The 20,183-nt window shown below is 41.7% G+C and overlaps 1 protein-coding gene across 3 annotated transcripts in view; it reads right to left on the reverse strand.

Annotated features, from left to right (window-relative positions):
* Positions 1-20,183, reverse strand: part of SMG6 (SMG6 nonsense mediated mRNA decay factor) — a 245,642-nt gene that overhangs the window by 165,574 nt on the left and 59,885 nt on the right. The gene's annotated exons all lie outside the window — the stretch shown is intronic.

The following is a 20,183-nucleotide window of genomic DNA, read 5'->3' on the forward strand; positions in this document are numbered from 1 at the left end:
TGGCAGGTGAGTTAAACCTGTAGCAGACAACCCTTTGAGGGATGACCAGAATGGAAAATGGTCTTTCACTGAGGCAGAGGGGTCTGTAGTCACTCTCTGTGTGCCACATGTCTCACCCTAAAGAACTGAGGAATGCTCTCAACAGGAAAAACACAGCAGCAAATGCTGTGATACCAAAGCCACAACTCCATAGGCCCCTGGAGCCTCTCAAACTAAGCTGCCAGCTAGGGAGCTAACACTAGCTCTGGATAAAACACAGCTCTGGTAGAGTAATTAATTTTTTTCTTAACTGGGATTACATTAATTTTCAAGGACTAATGGAGTCCAGCTGTAATGGGAAGAGCGGCTGCTGATGCACAAAGGCACTTGTGCATACAACATTATAAACACACACACACACACACACACACACACACACACACACAGACCTATAAAAAGGATCCACTATAACAGGATATTTTTAGTTTCTACAATGCTGCACTAAAAATACAGCCCCGGCTGATACATCATGGCAGAACTATTCTCTCTCTGTCCCTTCAGGAACAGTTTAAAACATTTATTTTTGTTTCCTTTTGTGATGGTCAGAGTAGAGAGAAAATAGCAGCTCATTGATAAGAGGAAACGAGAGAGACATGAAAAATTGAAAACTACCTAAAAACTCATGGAGAGGTTTATTTTATTAGTTCTTAATAAATATCTTGCAGATTTCCTCAGGAAATACACCAGATCACATGTAAAATAGTTTGATACTGATGTCAACTGCATCAACATATGAAGTCTATTAGGGTGAAGCCGCAGCAGGGTGATCAGCGTGCTGAAAAACTCCACAGTACTTGGGGGGGGGGGAATCTCACGGCCTTCCAAATTCTTCGAGAGGTAAAAAAGTCAGCCAAGACGCAGAGAGAGAGAAAGAGAAAAAAAAAAGATCCCACATCCTGCTTTCAGCTGCCAGCAATGTGAAGTGCCCAGAGATTAATTCTACGTCTGGCCTGGAAATGTGACTTTAAAGCATGAGGGAGGGGAGTTGGGGGGGCGGTGTAGAGAGGAGGAAAGAGGAAAGAGAAGGGCAGGCTAACTGAGGCTGGCAGCAGGCCACCAACCCCCTCCCAAGCCATGTTTCAATGTAGACAGAAGTAAACCCCAATAGACAGCAGCGCCTCAGCCTGCCAGGCCCTTCCACCAGCTGCAGCGCATCTCGCTCTCTCCACTCAGCCCCAAGTGCAGATGTTCCCTACAGCATCACTTCCGTTAGACTTTCTTTTAAAGAAATAGCACACATATGTGGAGGCATTTCTACCACTTCCTAACAGGACTCTCTTTGCCTTTAAGGGCCTCAAAGTAAGGGCAGAACTCCGACAGCAGGTACCACAGTGGCTGAATGAGCTGTTCCAGTCTCCCTTTTGAAGGAACATCAGCGGTTAAAGAACATTAGTTAATTAACAGGAATTTCTTTATAAATTTGGCTTTCTAATGTCTTCAGAGGGAGAATCCCCATAGTTTGGGGCTAGAAAAAAGGGGGAAAATCTTAGTTTCTCAAAGCAGTCTCCTGTAGCATTACCATCTCAGAGAGTTCTCTGATGGCTTTATCATCAGGGAGCTTGCATAAGGCAGTTTAAAAGAATGTAAATATAATTTCTCATATACCTGAACTCATTATATGTAAACTCACATAAGTATAATTTAAATATAATTTCTTATATGTCTAAACTCATTTTTATAATCCCAGACCCTTAGTTAGTTAACCAATCAACGATTATCAATTAAGTACCTAATTTTGAAATCTACCTTGAACACTGTTAGGGATTTGATAAAATAACATACAATCTTTTGTCCTCATGAAGTACATACTCTAGTTGAGAGATCTATGCATTTTATGAAGACAAAATAATTGCATTTTCTAGAATAGCTGAATATTCTCTATTTGACCTATCAAGTTGTTGGTTCCTCTGGAGTGAAAGAAGAGAGTTCAAAGAATTAGCAATGTCAAAAGAAAGGACAGTTGGTAAACCCTCAAAACCAAGTTGCTTTGTTTGAAATTCAAACTTCAAAAGAGAAAATCACGTTCCCTGAAGGGAACATGAGAAATACTGACAAATCTGTGGCAAACATAGCATGGCAAAAAGGTTTATTCTTTTTTTCTTTTTCTTTTTCTTTTTTTTTCAAATTTTTACTTAAATTCTAATTAGTTAGCAGAGAGTGCAATATTGGTTTCAGGAGTAGAATTCAGTCGTTCATCATTTACACCCAAAACCCAATGCTCATCATAACCAGTGCCCTCCTTAATACCCATCACTCATCTAGCCCCATCTAGCCCCTCCCATATCCCTCCATCAACCCTGTTTGTTCTCCAACATTACGAGTCTCTTATGGTTTGTTCCTGTCTCTCTTTTCTTCCCCCTCCTGTCTGTTCATTAGTTTTGTTTCTTAAATTTCACATATGAGTGAAATCATATGGTGTATCTTTCTCTGATTAACTTATTTTGCTTAACATAATATACTTTAGCTCCAACCACATTGCCGCAAATGGCAAGAGTTCATTCTTTTTGATGGCTGAGTAATATTCCGCTGTGTGTGTGTGTGTGTGTGTGTGTGTGTGTGTGTGTACAGACCACATAAGAAGGCTTAAGTCATTTACTACTTCTTAAATGTCTTCTATGCACAAGGGACTAGAAGTAGAAACAGACTGAGAAGTGGTTAAGTAATCTGTATGTTACAGCAAATAACACAATCAGAATTAGAACCTAGTTTTATCTAACTTCAAATATTTTTTGGCATTACAATTTCTAAAAATATATTTCTTACAAAAATAATGTAATTACAGAAAACTTGGAAAAACAGAAAGCAAACGAAAAATTTAAATTCCACCACCCTAAAGAATCATAATTAAGTTGTGAAGTACATCACATTTTTAGCAGATGACCACACCCCCAAGATCAATCACCCAGGAAATAGAAATGTCACAACCTAACTCCATACAGCGCAACATACCTATCAGTCCCTATCCTTCTCTCTGAGTTCCTTAAAACTGAAGAAATTTCAAAAATATCTCATTATCCTCTACTCTTCTGTATATCCCTAAGCCTAGGACAGTCAGGTACGCTGACTCGCTCAGCAGAAATGCTACTCTCAATACACCTTCCATAGAACCACCAAAGCCAAAACTAACCAACGAAAAGGGCCATCAGAGATATGGGAAACACCTGTATGTAAATGTCTCCGGCTGAGTACGGTCCCATTCACTAGTGGATCAAAGGCCCCTACTGGCACAGCCTTACTCCCTTGGTACTCAGCTCAAAAGATGGTTTACTCCAAGTATTTTATACTCCAAAAGAAAGATGTCCTTCAGAGATGTTACTTCCTCAGTAGTAATAGACTGTAAGTGCACAGATGATTCATTAGTTAGTGATAAGTAGGAGAGCCACAAAAAGCAACCGTAGTCTTTCCTCCCTGAAATGGCAGGACAAAACGACATTCACTGACTTACCCATGCTAACTTTCCAAGCTTAAACTATTCTCAGCTGGCAAGTTTCCACCCAAGATGAGGTGAGGTGAAGTAAAAGGTCTGACCCTGACAATGCAGTTCATGACAACTCCAACATTACCTCACTCAAAGGTAAGTAAATATATACACCAGGCTAATCTGCTAGTTAGGAACTTTTATATCTGATGCAAAAGATCTACTCTCACAGGGGTGCCTGAGAGGCTCAATCAGTTAAGCCTCTGACTCTTGATTTCAGGGTCATGGGTTCGAACCCCCACTCTCACAGTGTTGTTGTCACGTTATTAAGCATAGAGGGTTCCTCACATTTCTTTCCAACTGAATGAAGTTACCTAACAAATAGTGCTAGAATTCCCTCCAGCTGATGAAGATGAAAATATATTTGCAGAGCTAGTTAAAAACTTCTCCAGTGGAGTTCCTCAAAAAGTTGAAAATAGAGCTACCCTACGACCCAGCAATCACACTACTGGGTATTTATCCTGAAGACACAAATGTAGTGATCCGAAGGGGCACATGCACCCTAATGTTTATAGCAGCAATGTCCATAATAGCCAAGATATGGAAAGAACCTAGATGTCCATCAACAGATGGATGGATAAAGATGTGGTGCAAATATATATATATATATAATGGAATACCATGCAGCCATCAAAAGAAATGAAATCTTGCCGTTTAACAACATGGATGAAACCAGAGGGTATTATGCTGAACGAAATAAGTCAATCAAAGAAAGATAACTCTGATATGAGGACTTTGAGAGTCAGGGCAGGGGTCGTGGGGAGTAGGGAAGGAAAAAAATGAAACAAGATGGGATAAGGAGGGAGACAAATCATAACAGACTCTTATTCTCAGGAAACAAGCTAAGGGTTGCTGTGGGGTGGAGGGATAGGGATAGGATGGTTGGGTGATGGACGTTTAGGAGGGTATGTGCTATGGTGAGTGCTGTGAAATGTGTAAGCCTAATGATTCACAGACCTGTACCCCTGGGGCATATAATACATTATATGTTAATAAAAATAATTTTTAAAAAACTTCCCCAGTGGAAAGACCTTATAAAGGTTAAGAGCAATGGAATAAATTACAAATGATAAAGAATGACATTTCTAACTAAATGAAAATTTAAGGGGCGCCTGGGTGGCTCAGTGGGTTAAGGCCTCTGCCTTGGGCTCGGGTCATGATCTCAGCATCCTGGGATGGAGCCCCACGTCATCGGGTTCTCTGCTCGGCAGGGAGCCTGCTTCTCTTCCTCTCTCTCTGCCTGCCTCTCTGCCTGCTTGTGATCTGTCTGTCAAATAAATAAAATCTTTTAAAAATAAATAAATATTTAAAATTTTTATACAATAAAAAAACAATAAACATACTTAAAAACCAAACACAAATAAGAAAATTGCCAGTGAACATAGAAGGGACTTGCTATATTTACCATCTGTAAAGCTTATATAAACTGATACAAAAGATACTAGGTTGAAATGGGAAAATGAGCAAAGAATAAGGCTACACAGAACTATAAACAGTTTTTAAGAAAAGGGAAGAAAATGTCCATTCTCACCAATAATCAAAGAAATGCATTTATTTATTTATTTGAGAGAGAGCAAGCAACCAGGGAGGAGGTAGGACAGAGGAAGAAGGAGAGAGAGAATCCTTTTTTTTTTTAATGTGTTACGTTAGTCACCATAAAATACATCATTAGTGTTTGATGCAGTGTTCCAAGATTCATTGTTTATGTACAACACCCAGTACTCCATGCAATATGTGCACTCCTTAATATCCACCACCAGGCTCACCCATCTCCCCCCACAAAAAAACCCTCAGTTTGTTTCTCAGAGTCCACAGATTCTCACGGTTCAGGAGAGAGAGAATATTAAGCAGGTTCCACGCCCAGTTCAGAACCCAATGCAGGGCTCAATCTCACAACCCCGAGATCATGAACTGAGCTGATATCAAAGAGTTGGAAGCTACACCAAATGAGCTACCCAAGCACCCTGAAAGATGTGCAATTTAAAACAGGGTAAGTTAGAAAACAGTTTAGCAGTTTCTTACAAAACTAAACATTGTCTTACCAAATGATCTAGTAATCTCATTCCTTGGGATTTACCCAAATGAGTCAAAATCTATGTCCACATAAAAACCTGCATACAGATGTTTATAGCAGCTTTATTCACAATTGCCAAAACTCAGAAGTAACCAAGATGTCCTTCAATTGGTTAAATGATAAACTGTGGTATACTCAGACAATAGCACATCATTCACCACTAAAAAGAAATGAGCTATCAAGCCATGAAAAGATGTAGAGGAACCTTAAATGTTTATCAGTAAATGAAAGAAGCCAATCTGAAAAGGCTACATACTTTATGATTCCAACTATATGACACTCTGGAAAAGGCAAAACTATGGAGACAGTACAAAAATCAGTCATTACCAGAAGTTAGGGAGAGGGAGAGATGAACAGGTAGATCACAGAGGAGTTTAAGGGCAGTTAAATTCTTCTATACTATACTGTAATGGTGGATACATCTAATTATACATTTGTCAAACCCCAACAGTAACCGTTAATGTAAACTATAGACTGTAGGTTACAATGACATGCCCATATAGTTCATCAACTATAACAAATGTACCACTCTGGTTCCCAATGTTGACATGCGGGAGATCGTACATGTTTGGGGGCAGGCAATATATGGGAACTCTCTGCTCTTTCCAATCAATTTTGCTATGAACCTAAAACTTCTCTAAAAAAGAAAGTCCATTTAAAAGGAAAAAAAATGGGTTTTCTTCTATCATTTATCCAACAAGTATACTAATGTCTGCATTTGTGCCAAGGACTATAAAACATTAAAACCATTTTAATGCCAGCAAGAGGTGGTAGCTGGGCATTCTCAAATACTGCCGTTTAGAGTGTAAGCTGGCACAACTTCTTAAGAAAGTAATCCAGCATTACGTATCAAAAGCATTAGAAGACTTCAAACCCTTTAACCCAACAACCGAGCTTCTAAATAATATGAAATGCTGACAAAGGTTTTATGTACAAAGATTTAATTACAGCATAATTCATAATACTAGAAAAGTGGGGAAAAATGTCTGAAAATAGGGTAAAGATTAAGTGAATGTTTAACATATTCATATGAGAACGTTATTTAGCTATTAAACACAATTATAAAGAATTTTATAACTGAATACCTCTAAGTGAAAATAGTAGAGTCAAACATTTCATATTCAGTGTTTTTCAACTGTGTTAAAAAAGAACTTGAGGGGCCCCTGGGTGGTTCAGTGGATTAAGCCTCTACCTTCGGCTCAGGTCATGATCCCAGGGTCCTGGGATGGAGCCCCACATCAGGCTCTCTGCTCAGCAGGGAGCCTGCTTCCTCCTCTCTCTGCCTGCCTCTCTGCCTACTTGTGATCTCTGTCTGTCAAATAAAGAAAGAAAGAAAGAACTTGAATTCACACATACACATAGGAATGAATGTCATTGCTGGGAAGTTGGTTTACAGGTGGTTTCCAGCTTTTTTTCGTACTTGTTTTGGTACTCTCAACAAAACCCAAAATGTTGGGGCACCTGGGTGGCTCAGTGGGTTAAAGCCTCTGCCTTTGGCTCAGGTCATGATCTCAGGGTCCTGGGACCGAGCCCCGCATCGGGCTCTCTGCTCAGCAGGGAGCCTGCTTCCCCTCTGCTCTGCCTGCTGCTCTGCCTACTTGTGATCTCTCTCTCTCTGTCAAATAAATAAATAAAATCTTTAAAAAAAAAAAAACACCAAAATGTTATATCTTTAAAAAATATTATCTAGTTTAAGTAAACAGGACAGAATTGCTCCAGTAAAGTGAGAGTAAAGATATGGTAAATGAGTAAGGAAGGAGAAATAAAACTATTATGTGCAGGAAGAAAGAACAGAGAATAAATAATGGAAGATTTAGGGGATGAAAAAGGACAGAACTTATGCAGTTCTCCAAGAAATTTTGCTTTGCAGAGCCCCAAAGACATTGACTCCAGGATTAGCAGTATATACCAAAACAAATTTAATGTATTTTAATGTCAGGATATAAAATTTGTATTTGGAAATTATATTTTCTAAAATGTCACCATACCAAAAAAAGGGGAAAGATCATGAGTGTGCAGGAGTGTGCAGGAGTGTGCAGCCTGAATTCACATTACCTGAGTGGTCTGAGCGATGACCCCAGATAACAGATGCCCCTGGCCTTATCATTCAATCTGCATTGCCCAGCCTGACTTGTTGAACAGTTATTGAGAACTTACAGCACACTGGACACTATTCTAGAGGCTCATAAAACATCAGTGAATAAAACAGGTCAAGGATCCCTAACTGCAGGAAGTTTACATTCTAACAGAGGAGCAGTAGGAGAAAATGAGTAATCAACATATGCACAAAAAATAAGGTACTGGGGCACCTGGGTGGCTCAGTCAGTTAAGCGACTGCCTCTGGCTCAGGTCAGGATCTCAGGATCCTAGGATGGAGTCCTGCATCAGGCTCTCCGCTCATCAGGCTCCCCGCTTGGCGGAGGGCCTGCTTCTCCCTCTCCCTCTGCCCTTCCCACTGCTTGTGCTCTCCTGCTCTCTCAATCTGTCAAATAAATAAAAATCTTTAAAAAAAAAATAAATTACTTAGTATTTAGAATACAAGTCAAAAAAAAAAAGAAAAGTGAGCATGATAGAGGCAATCAAGGAGTTCAGGATGGGAGTGCAGCAGTGTTAATAGGATGATCAGGGTAGGCATCATGGCAGTATTATTTCAGTAGACTTATAGGAGATGAGGTATTTGCCATGCAGAAAGCTTGAAGCAGGGCATTCCAAGCAGAGAAAACTGCTAATGCAAAGGTTCAACGGTGGGAGAATCCCTGCTCATCAGAGGACCTGCAAGAAGGCAAGCGTGGCTGAAGCACACTAAGCAAGCCAGGGGGAGAACAGTAGCAGCAAATGAGGTCAGAGAGAGGTGACGTGGGAGGGTGGGGAGGAGGGGGAGTTCTCTTGTAAAGACTATGGCTTTTACTCTGACTGAAATGGGAAGCCAGTGGAGGATTCTAAACAGAGTGACATGATCTGATGTTTTTAAAAGAATCACTGCGTGTATAGAGAGCTGTGTGTGTGTGTGTGTGTGTTCAGAGGGAGAGACGGGAGGATCAAGAGAGACCACTTAGGAGTTTCAAGTCTTTCTGGATTGTCTTTCTCTTAGAGTTTAAAAAGAAGTTTATGGGGTATGAAGGCCATGTTTGCAAGGACAATTTTCTCTTCCAATGTGGAATCTTGAAGAATGTGTCAACAGCCTGCAATCGTGTCCTTAGCAGGCATCTCAAAATAATGATTACCAAACATTTCTCTCTGCTCATTGCCCTGACATGAGTTCTGGGCATCACCCTTTCTCAGGGGAGAGGTGAAAAGAGGTTAAGCAGAACAAGCAGTGATAACAGGATGATGTCACAGGTGTGCCTCAATGAAGCCCCCAGTGAGTTTGGCTCATAACCACTCTATAGTGATTTACTCTACCCTGCCAACGCCAGCTGGAGAAGGGATGAAGCAAGCTGACACAGCCATAAGCCTGGGGCAGGCATTGTAAGATCCTTCTCCCTCCAGTCCCCTGCCAGCCCCTCCCCTCTTCAACTGCTGATCCTTGCTTCAGAAGCCAAAGTGTGAACAGCACGTGTCTGGATTTCAGAACCTGCCCAGCAGTTGGAAATTCCCTACAGCGTGTCAACTGCTGCATCTGCTGCTGGCACTTGGGGCAAGGGATCACATGGGCATTTTCTAAATAAGCTTCAAGATGGGAGTCCTATATCTGAAAAGGGGCCTAAAGAAGCCAGAAAACGGCAATTACAGTAAAATAAATTTCTAAATATGTGACAATCTGCCTTCTAAAAAGGAAACGGACCCACACAAGCAAAAACAGCTCTAAGAACAGCAGAAGTCAAGAACAAAAGCACAGAGTACTCTGACTAATGGAAAGGATTTTATGGGCCAACAGGGTTCACCAGATATGTAGTGTAATGTGGCTGAAACTAGAGAGCACTCTCTTTTCCAGATCTCTAGCTCAGACCCTCTTGGTAATAACTGGTTTCTGCCATTTCAGCTGCAGGCCTCCCTCTCCCCTCCCTTTACCTTTCTTCCCCACCCAGTGAGCTTTCTAAGTAGTCTATACCTTGAACACTTCTTGGAAATTTTTAAAAATGTGGGCCCAGTAATACCACGTGTCATAAAACTCGACTGTAGGAGATGGAAAAAAGAGCCACTCTTTGAAAAGCAGCCTACACATGCTTTCGCCACCCTGGATACAGGTGCCCCAGTCACATTACTCATGCAGAGCTACACAAACGCTCATGCCTGGTGGTAAAAAGAAAAAAGGAGTCACAGCATTTCCTCTAATAACATGTCAGGCAGACTAGTACCTTGATCTCCTCTCCCAAGGAAACAACTAATTATCCTGGAAAAAGTATTTTAAAAATCTTTTCAGAAAGCATACATGAGGTAGGAAATTAAAAAGGAATCTTCTGGTCAGAGATTGAGTAAAGATGGGAAACTAGAGATTTAAAGTGGGATACAGCCAGACTTTACCCTAAGAATGTGCCACCTGATGAACTTGAGCTTTGGTTTCCAAGACTTCATGGGTACAGCTAACCTAAGAGAGTGCCCAAGATCTCTGTCATTAAGCTGGCACCCCACAGAGCTACATCCAAGGTATGAAGGTGAGTCAGAAATAAAGACAGCAATAAAGCCCCTTAAAAAGACAGCTGGAAAAGTGACTATGTCAAACGCTGGGGCTGACTAAAAGAGAAAAAATACTGCACTGAAAATATGGATCATGCACAAGCCTTCACAGGAGTGTGCAGCCTAAATTCACATTACCTGAGTGGTCTGTAAAACCTCAAGCAAATATCTGAATTTAGAATGATTACTTTAGATTGCCCATCACCAGGCTGTGGACAGAAGAACACCCAAATCCTTTTCCCATATTCATCCCAGATTTCCAAGAATTCCCACTAATGAGGTTTCATAGAAAATAAGGTTACAGAAAAAAAATTTTAATTGCACAGGAAACAAGGCACAGCAGAAATAAGAGATTAGCAGAAACTCACCTAAAAGGACCCCTTCTATAGAGAGTCTCTAAAATAATCATGTTTAATATATTTTAAAGAAATAAAAGACGGGCGCCTGGGTGGCTCAGTGGGTTAAAGCCTCTGCCTTTGGCTCAGGTCATGATCTCAGGGTCCTAGGATCGAGGCCCGCATTGGGCTCTCTGCTCAGCAGGGAGCCTGCTTCCCTCTCTCTCTCTGCCTGCCTTTCTGCCTACTTGTGATCTCTGTCTGTCAAATAAATAAATAAAATCTTAAAAAAAAAAAAGAAAGAAAGAAAGAAAAGACAACCTCACAAACATGTTCAGGGCACAAGAAGCTATTAAAAAAAAAAAAGCAGATTTGAAAAAATATATCTGGTAATAAAAATATGTAATTGAAGTAAAAAACTCATTGGGGCATATTTATCACATTAGATATAGCTAAGGAAAGACTCAGTGAACTGAAAGAGTCATCTGCAATACAGCGTGCACACACACACAAAGTCCTAAAAATGAAAGACAGATTTAAGAAACATTAAAGACAGAGTAAGGTCTAAACTTTGACTAAGCAGAGTCACAGAAGAAGAGAAAGCATGGCAGATATAGTATTTTTTAAAAAAGCTAACAGTTTTCCCAAACTGCTGAAACCAACTCACAGATAGATGAAGCCCAACAAATCCCTAGCAAGAAAAATAAATAAACCCAAGCTTAAACCAATCATTAAAACTGGACATTAGGAAAACATCCAAAGAGAAGAGATTACTTTTTTTTTTTTTAAAGATTTTATTTATTTATTCGACAGACAGAGATCACAAGTAGGCAGAGAGGCAGGCAGAGAGAGAGAGAAAGGGAAGCAGGCTCCCTGCGGAGCAGAGAGCCCGATGCGGGGCTCGATCCCAGGACGCCGAGATCATGACCTGAGCCCAAGGCAGCGGCTTAACCCACTGAGCCACCCAGGCGCCCCAAGAGAAGAGATTACTTTTAAAAGAGAAACAATATGACTGATGCTTGGCTGTTAATCAGCAATGGTGAAAGCCCAGAGACAATGTATTATCTGAAATGGGGGCTTAAGGAAAAATAACTGTTAACCTAGAGTTCTATTATCAGTGAACATAGGTCTTTCAGGGATAAGGAAAATAAAGCCTTTTCAGACAAATAAAAACTGAAAAAAATATGTCATCAAAAGAACTTCACTAGGGGCATCTGGGTGGCTCTGTCAGTTGGGATATCTGACTCAGGTAATGATCTCGGAGTCATGGAATTGAGCCCTGCTTTGCACCAAGCGTGGACTCTGCTTGTCCCTTCCCTCTGTCCTCCCAGCCCCCCAACCTCATGGGCTCATGTGGGGGCTCGCTCTCTTTCAAATAAACAAACTTCACTAAATACGTTCTAAAGAATATACTTCAGGCAAAAGGAAAATGATCCCAAGGTGGAGGGTCTGACATGCAAAAAAGGAATGAAAAGATAGTAGTAAATATATGGGTGGTTCTAAACAAACATTTATCAACAAAATAAACAACAACAATTTGTCCTGGAGGGTTTGAAAGGAAAATAAAAGAATGAAAATACATGACAATGGTACCATATAAATTAGACATAGTGAGAAGAGAATGGTGGGCATTTAAGTATTCCATAGTCCCTGTATTACCTGGGAGGAGAGTGAAAATACTGAATAACTTGACTTTTGGCAAGGTAAGTACACATGCTTTTAGTTCCTGGGGTAACCACTAATAAAAGAAAGGAGACTAGTAGGGAAAGAGTAGAAAAATAAATCTGAAAGAAAGTAAGAAAGAAGAAAAAAGGAAACAGAACAGATAATGGGAAAACACTGGGAGAAAATATCTACAAAACATACAGCCTGGGTGGCTCAGTTGGTTAAGCACCTGCCTTCAGCTCAGGTCACGATTCTGGAGTTTGGGGATGGAGTTCTGCGTCAGGATCCCTGCTCAGCAGAGTCTGTTTCTCCCTCTGTTCCTTACCTCTCTCTCTCAAATAAATAGTCTTTAAAAAAAAAAAATAAATAAAACAAAAATAAAAAACACCAACACATATATTTGACAAGGGGCTTATATCCAGATTGTAGAAGCGTGCTTCTCCCACTCCCGCTCCCCCTGCTTGTGTTCCCTTTCTCGCTGTGTCTCTGTCAAATAAATAAATAAAAACCTTTAAAAACTTTTCATAATAAAGGCAAACAACTTGATTTTTCAAATGGGCAAAAACTTACACACACAGCAAAGAAGATATACAAATAGCATAAGCACATGAAAAGTCACTCCTCATCCTCAGTCACTGAGGGGAAACACAGAACGAAATTAAAACCAAAAGGAAATGGTACTGCATACACACCAAAATTGCTAAAGTAAAAGAGACTGGCAATACCAAATGTTGGCAAGGATGCAAAGGAACTAGAACTCTTACGCCCTGCTGTAAGGAATGTAAAATGATTCAACTACTTCAGAAAACAGCTGAGCAGTTTCTTATGAAGTTAAATATATACTTACTGTATGACCCAGGACATCTACTCCTGGGTATTTGCCCAAGAGATTAAAATACATGTTTGCAAAAGACTTTCAGGAAGAGGTTCATGGCAATTTTATTCGTAAGAACCCAAAAGTAGACACAACCGAAATGTGCATCAACAGGTAACTAGACAAACAAAACTTAGTATATCCTTACAGTAGGATACTATTCAGTAATACAAAGGAATGAAATACTGATCCATATAAACAACATGAGTAAATCTTAGACACATTAAGCTGAGCAAGAGAAACCAGAAACAAGAGTACACACTATATGATTCATTTATACGAAACTCTAGAAAAGACATCCAATATACAGTGACAGAAGTCAGATCAGTGGTTTACCTGAGACCAGGGGTAGGAATGGAGATCAACTGGAATGGGCACAAAGAAAATTTTGTGGATGATGGAACATTCTGTGATGATTAGTTATCCGGGTATATAAACAGGTATATAAATTGGTCAAACTCACTGAAATGCACTCTTAAAAAGGGTTCATTTTATTGTGTATAAATTTACCTTGATAAAACTGAATTTTAAAAAATACTATAGTATGTATAAATCCAAACACTCCAATAATTACAACTGTCAATGGATTCAATATTCATAACAGCCCCAAAGAGAAAACAACTTCACTGTCTCAAATATCCTTAAAATAATAGGTAAACTGTGATATATGAATAAAATGTAGTATTATACCAATGAAAATGAATAAGCTACAACCACACACATCAACATGGACAGAACTCACAAACATTACAATGGAACAAAATAAGCCAGAGAGAAAAGAATGTAAATATATGATTAAGGATGATTCCATTTATAGGCAAGCAAAACCAAACTATGTTTTGTTTAAGAGTACATGCTTATAGCAATGCTATAAAGAACAGTGAGGAAATGAACTGCACAGGTCAGGATGACAAGTACCTGTAAGGGTGAGGGAGAACTACCAGGGGCACAAAACACAACAGGGAGTTTCTGAGGTGCTAACAACATTCTATTTCTTAACCTAGAGAGGGGTTCCATGTATATTCACTTTTTCATCTTTTCAAATGTTTTATACTCTCATCCTCATTTCTGCATGAATGATGTATTACCTTCCCCCAGGCCAAAAATAAGAATCACAGTATCCTCTAAGAATGGCATGAGAAAAGCCTCTTTCTTAAAAGCAAAAGCAAGAAAGATAATAGAAAAGATCATGAAAATAAGAAAAAATGTTCCTAAAAAGTCCTTTAAGAAAGAAAGGGAGAGAAAGAGAAAAGGAGACTACATTTCCCAAAGTAAGACAAAAACGAATATTTCTTTTCCCAACTGGTCATGAACAATGTTATTTGCTGTAAGAGGATGGTAAGCATGGAACACCAACAACTTTGATTCCCTCAAACCATAGCCTTCTGCCAGCTTACTACCTTGGCTCCACCAGAGGTGCAAGCGGCCTGGGAGAATTCTGACTCCCCCTTAACTCCCTCATCTCTAACACCGTTCCTCTTCAGTCCCAAATCAGAATCAAGGATCACATTTTACATCAAAAAACAGCAGCTGCTCAGTTTTGGAGAGAAGGGGGAGCAAATGCTTGCATAATTAACTGTCTCAATTAAGTCCGGAGAAGTTTTTGTGTCTTCTGATACAGTAGGCTGGACACTTAAGATGTGGGTGTAATCTGCTAGCTGTGCAACCTTGCTTAAATTATTAAACCTTTCTGGTATGTTCCTGGTCATCTATAAAATAGGACACAAAAATATCTGTCCCACATATCTCTGACAGCTGATAGGAGAAATCAAATGAAAACACATGCAGCAACTATAAAAATGTCATCGGGCATCATCACAGTGTTGCTTTGCTGTAGTTATTATCTGCCACTACCTCTGAAAGCTACAGTTCTTCCTCAGACCACCATTAGTTGAGTAGGATACAAAGTACAACTTATGCCCTCTCAGCCCATCCCCAGAACACACCCGCTTCCCCTGTGTTTTCAACACACAGTACATATCTGGCCTGAGCCCCTGGTAAGCTACACATGGTAAATTTTTCTCCTCAGGAAAAGCTTACAGAGAACTCTGGAAAGGCAGCTGAGAGCCCTGCTGCCAACATTCCTGCCAATAATGTCTTCCTTTCAGAGTAAGTCCTTCCTGGAGCAAAAGAAAACCAAACTGGGAAGCTATAAAATGGCAAGAGAGAGGAGATACCCGGCCCATATGAACTCCTGGGCAATGATGGGACACTGCTCTTGATTCAGCACTCCAAACCAAAGCACCAAGGACACCAAACCACACAGCCACCTTGGGGCAAACACAGAAACCATTCCTTCAGCTGACACGGTAAGAGGCTTCATTTTATTGATGTGACTGAATTTTCTCATTTCTTTAGCTTCTCAGTTTACCATTTCTCCTGCCCCAACCTCAAGTAACAGATACATTCTAAAAACAAGGATACTGGAAATCAGAGTCAGGAAAGATAGGGAAGTCCCCCTGACACACTCGCTTCTTTAACTTTTTCCTCTTTTCCAGGGACTTCTGAGGGAAGAAGTCTGTGCTAAGCAAGCTGCTGATAGTTATATCTCCCCCAGAGGGATAGAGGGCATAGCTGAAGGATGCATCCTCCTCTGGCCTGCCTTCTAAAGCCTAGACTCTTCTGACCTTTGAATCCATTTCTCACAAAACTTTTTGGCCAAGCTGGCTCTTTCTTTGCTAATTTACTCTAAACTGAGTCGTTCTGAAAATGAAGGTCAGGAAGTGCTGCTTATCTGGAGAAATCTACCCGTGCATGGATCCTTTAGGAGAAAAGCCCAAGGGCTTCTGCCACTAGATATAGAGAAGGAGGAATGAGAGGGACAGTTTATACAGCTCAACTCAAGCCTAACCCCTTATGAAAGGTGGATTTCCTGTACAACTGTTCTGACAAGCAGAGGATTAGGCACTCCATACATTTTGCTTTGGTAAGAGACTCAGAAGTGAAATGCCACAGAGAAGCAGATTGCTATACTCAAGGTCTGTGAGGTGGTTGTAGCTGGAAAACAAAGAACTCTGGTTGTGATTCAGACTTCTCAACCAGAGTCAACCAGCATACACAACAGCAGTGTGAAGGTGTGAGGTCTCTATCTCAAGCATCCCAGCATCCCACTACTGGTCCCATGTAGACAGCTGTGATCCTCTAATCCCTTTGGAGACACACATGTGGCACTCCCTCTGCCTCCTGCAATTCAGGGTTACTAACAAACCCTAAGAGCAAGAGTAACTGATAATGGAAGGAATGCCCATCCAGCCCGACCTCAATCCCAGCCCCAAAATGTTCCCTAAAAGCAGGGTGCACAAACGGCACACAAGACAAGTAAGTGTCTCTTGGGTGCCCTCTTGCTGCCACCTGGGCTTTTCTTGCAAGGCTAAAATGGAGGCCTAGCCTATGAACTGGTAGAGGAGGAAAAGGAGGAGGAAAAAGAGGGGGCCAGGGCACAGAAAAGGGAAGTTATTCCAGTGGTGGCCAATGAATAACATCCAATGATTTATAGGAAGTATAATCCAATAATACAGTAAAATAAAACAGTGTGTGCCTGAGATGGTTTTGATTCCAGGAATTATAAAACATATTTTTTTAAAAAGAGAGAGAGCAAGAGGGAGAGAGAAAGGGGGGGGCGGGGGAGGCCAGATTGGAGCAAATTGGGCACAGATGGGGGATGCAATGGGTTTCAGTGATGCCCTACCACAAATGTTGCTTCAATTATTCCTCTTCAAGAAACTAGAGTCTATTTCCTTAAATTACAGAATTTTCAAAAAATTAAAATTCTTGGGAGTGTTTATGGTTTAGATCAACAGTTCACCCTCCAACATCATGTCAGCCCATCAGACGGCCACTGAAGTGTTAAATGCTTAGGCACGTGGAGAAGGCCCCATTTCTCCCTTCCAGCTCAGGAATGCTGCAGAGAGATTACCAATTTTGACATCACTCTGGGAACCACCTATCTCACCACCACCCATCAGTCGCCAAAGGACAATTTTGGACACAGGCCAGGTAAGGAACACACTGTTCAATGAGCGCTGGCTTGCCTGGAACTGTGGCCTTCTTCATCCATGCATTCAGTACAGACTTATTGCTAAGTACCCCTCCAAACATCTCTCAAATTTATCCGTCCCCAACAACTTCAGTAGGCTCTACAGTTCCACTGAAGTAGAATTTTTACAAAGGGCCCATGAGAGGAGGAGATAGATAGAAGTCTCTCCCACGAACAGTCCTCAATTCATAGGTTTTGAGATCACTGCAGAGATCTGAAAGTTTAGTTTGTTAAATGATGTAGGAGAACTCCATTTATTTCCCCCTGTGTGAAGGGGGAAATCTGTCCCATCCTCTGTCTTCCTGAGCTCCAGGGAAAAGGGAAATGATGCCTTTTACTCACCACTAGCTGAGGTTTTTTTATTTTACTTTTTTTTACTCCATTTTTACTTGTGAGATGTAGCTTTTAAACAGTTCTACATCTCTCTTTATCACAAGGAAAGCACATTTAAAAATCACGCTAAAGTGTTAGTATCATTTCTATTCCTGAACGATTGATATTTTGAAAAGAGGACAGTTATACAAGGGTAGCACTGAATACAAACAAAAAATGAATCAGAGGCATCAACAAACAACATACTTTTTAGTAAGGACGTCCCTGTTGCTCTTCAAATCATACTCCTTGGGTACCACATCTACAAGGAAGGCCCAGGCACAGCCTGAAAGGATCCCAACTGCCTTGGGGGCCACAGATCACCTCTGCCTCAGGCTGGAATGTTCCTTCTCCACAGAGTCCAGGAACTGACATATGCAAACACCCACCCAGAAGGACATGTCCAAGAAAGAATGGAAAGAAAAATGATGGTCCAGATGTTCTGTAACTTGTAGTAACTGCCAAATCACCAAGACCCCAAGCACCTGGGAGGGCCAGGCAGCATCAGGCCCTCGCTTCCCGGTTTCAGCCAGCCAGGGTTCTGTGACTGGGTGGCGACTCTGACAGCAAGCAGAATGGCCTGGAGAGAAGTCTTCAGAAGGGTACCAGCTGACAGGACTTGGGGGCTGAACACTCAGGGCTGATTTATCACTTCCTTACTCATAAAAATGTGATTCAAACTGCTGCTGATTAGTGAAGGATTTAAATCTTTACCCTTTCCCCAACCCCCTTCTCTCTCCACCCCCGGCACAGATGCTGCTACTCAGCCACAACACCCCCTTCTTGCCACTGTCCGTGCAAGCACAGCGCAGGGGCCCAGAGAAGATGACTCATGTGCTGGGAAATGGAAAAGTGCATCTTCCCACCAACCAGCCCCGCTGAGTGCTCTGCTCACCCCTCTCCCAATGGCAGCCCACACAGTGGGGTCTGGATGGCCGCCTCAACTGCACACCAGGTACTTGGCAGCACGTCCGCAGAGCTCTCTGACCTACTTGAGTGTTATATCCTGTGGCCCAGGCTGTTTTTCCCTGAAATATCCTTGGAGCTTCTGACCACCTCAGCTCAGACTCCCCTTGGCCCCAGCTGCCTCCTGGAGGTGAGCATCAGGACAAGGCCAGAAATGAGCAATCTCAAGCCCAGGCTCTGACACGTCCTTCTTGGCGAGCAGTCTTCATTATAACCAACCATGATGGAGAAGACTCCCAGAAAAAGAACCTTGGCCTCAAATGGGAGAATCACCTATTTTCTTCTTTCTCTGCTCTCACCACCTCACCTTCCTTTCACCCAGATTTTCTTAACCTTTACTTAACAGCAGCTACAAGAAAAGGACTCACTGGTGGCCTATGAAAAGGCCCAGGTATTCCTTTCTATGGAGCCGAAGCTGCTGACTACAGATGCTTCGCAGGCAAGAGCCACAGGTCCTCTACATTCACACCTTCTGTGACCACAGGTCACTTGAGGCTAGAATGATACCTCAGCAGAGGCTGCAGTTCTGTGATGGGCAACTCACTGAACCCCATGTTGCTGTTAGAGGTAGGCAGGAAAATAAATAGGAGGGCAGCGCAGGAGGCCCCATCTCCCAAGGCGGGTGAGCTTCCCACCTGGTAGGAGAACCAGCAGGGTAATGGTGAAGGGATCAATCTCCCTCCCCTTAGGACTTCATGGCCCTCCATGCCAGCACTTCACAAACTTTATTTCCTCCTTCCTGGAAACCACCATTGCCTCTCAAGATGACATGTTTCCTCAGAGGTGTTCTCAGGAATAATTAGCCAAGCTCAAAAAGGCACCTAAGCCTCTGCATCTCAACTTCTGCTTGGGAATTCTCAGTGCTGTAGGAGGCATCACAGAGAAGAAAATCAGATATGATTGAAAACCCAGGTGGACGAGCAGAGGACCTTGCAGAGAAAGTCCCAGGTGGGGCCAAGTTTTCTTTCCTTCCCTTTTTTTTTTTTAAGATTTTATTTATTTGAGAGAGAGAAAGAAAGCGCACAGAGGCAGAGGGAAAAGCAGACTCCCCGCTGAGCAGGGAGCCCGATGTGGGGCTCTGAGCCGAAGGCAGACACCTAACCATCTGGGCCACTCAAGTGCCCCAGGAACCAAGTTTTCAAGGGAAAGTGTAGCATACACACTCATCAAGGGAGAAACCCACCACCCCCAAGACCAGCAAGCTGAGGCATAACCCCCAAGTACAAATGGGAAGGGAAGTAAATCAACTTCAGAGTGAGAAAGCACTAAGAAAAGATGCAACAAGAGAACTAGCAACACTCTGTCCAGAAAGACAAGGTCTGTTTTACAACAGAATCTGCACCGGACGATTTCCACTTCTTGGCATTTCAGATAATAACCTTCCAGCCCTGAGACCAAACACTCTCTTGTCAATGCTCTGAAACGATTCTTTGGCAACGTGGACCAAATAAACATGCAAAACAATGTCACCCCCATATTTCCATCAAGTCAAACCACATCATCCTTACCAAAGTGGGGTGGAGGGGGAGGGAAGGGATCCTGGTAACATCCTGCAACAGTGACCTGGTCATCAGAACATTTGAAAATCTTGCCAATCAGCCCCTCCCTCCCTACCCCCCACGTCAAAAAACCCCAGTATTCATAAAAGCATTTTAGAATGTACACCAGTATAATGGCCAAATTCTAGGCCTGGTGATTTTTGTGCTTCCAGCTTGAGTCACCAAAGC

Source organism: Mustela putorius, unplaced genomic scaffold (assembly GCF_011764305.1).
Source record: "Mustela putorius furo isolate JIRA1106 unplaced genomic scaffold, ASM1176430v1.1 tig00003962_pilon_pilon_pilon, whole genome shotgun sequence".
NCBI lineage: Eukaryota > Metazoa > Chordata > Mammalia > Carnivora > Mustelidae > Mustela > Mustela putorius.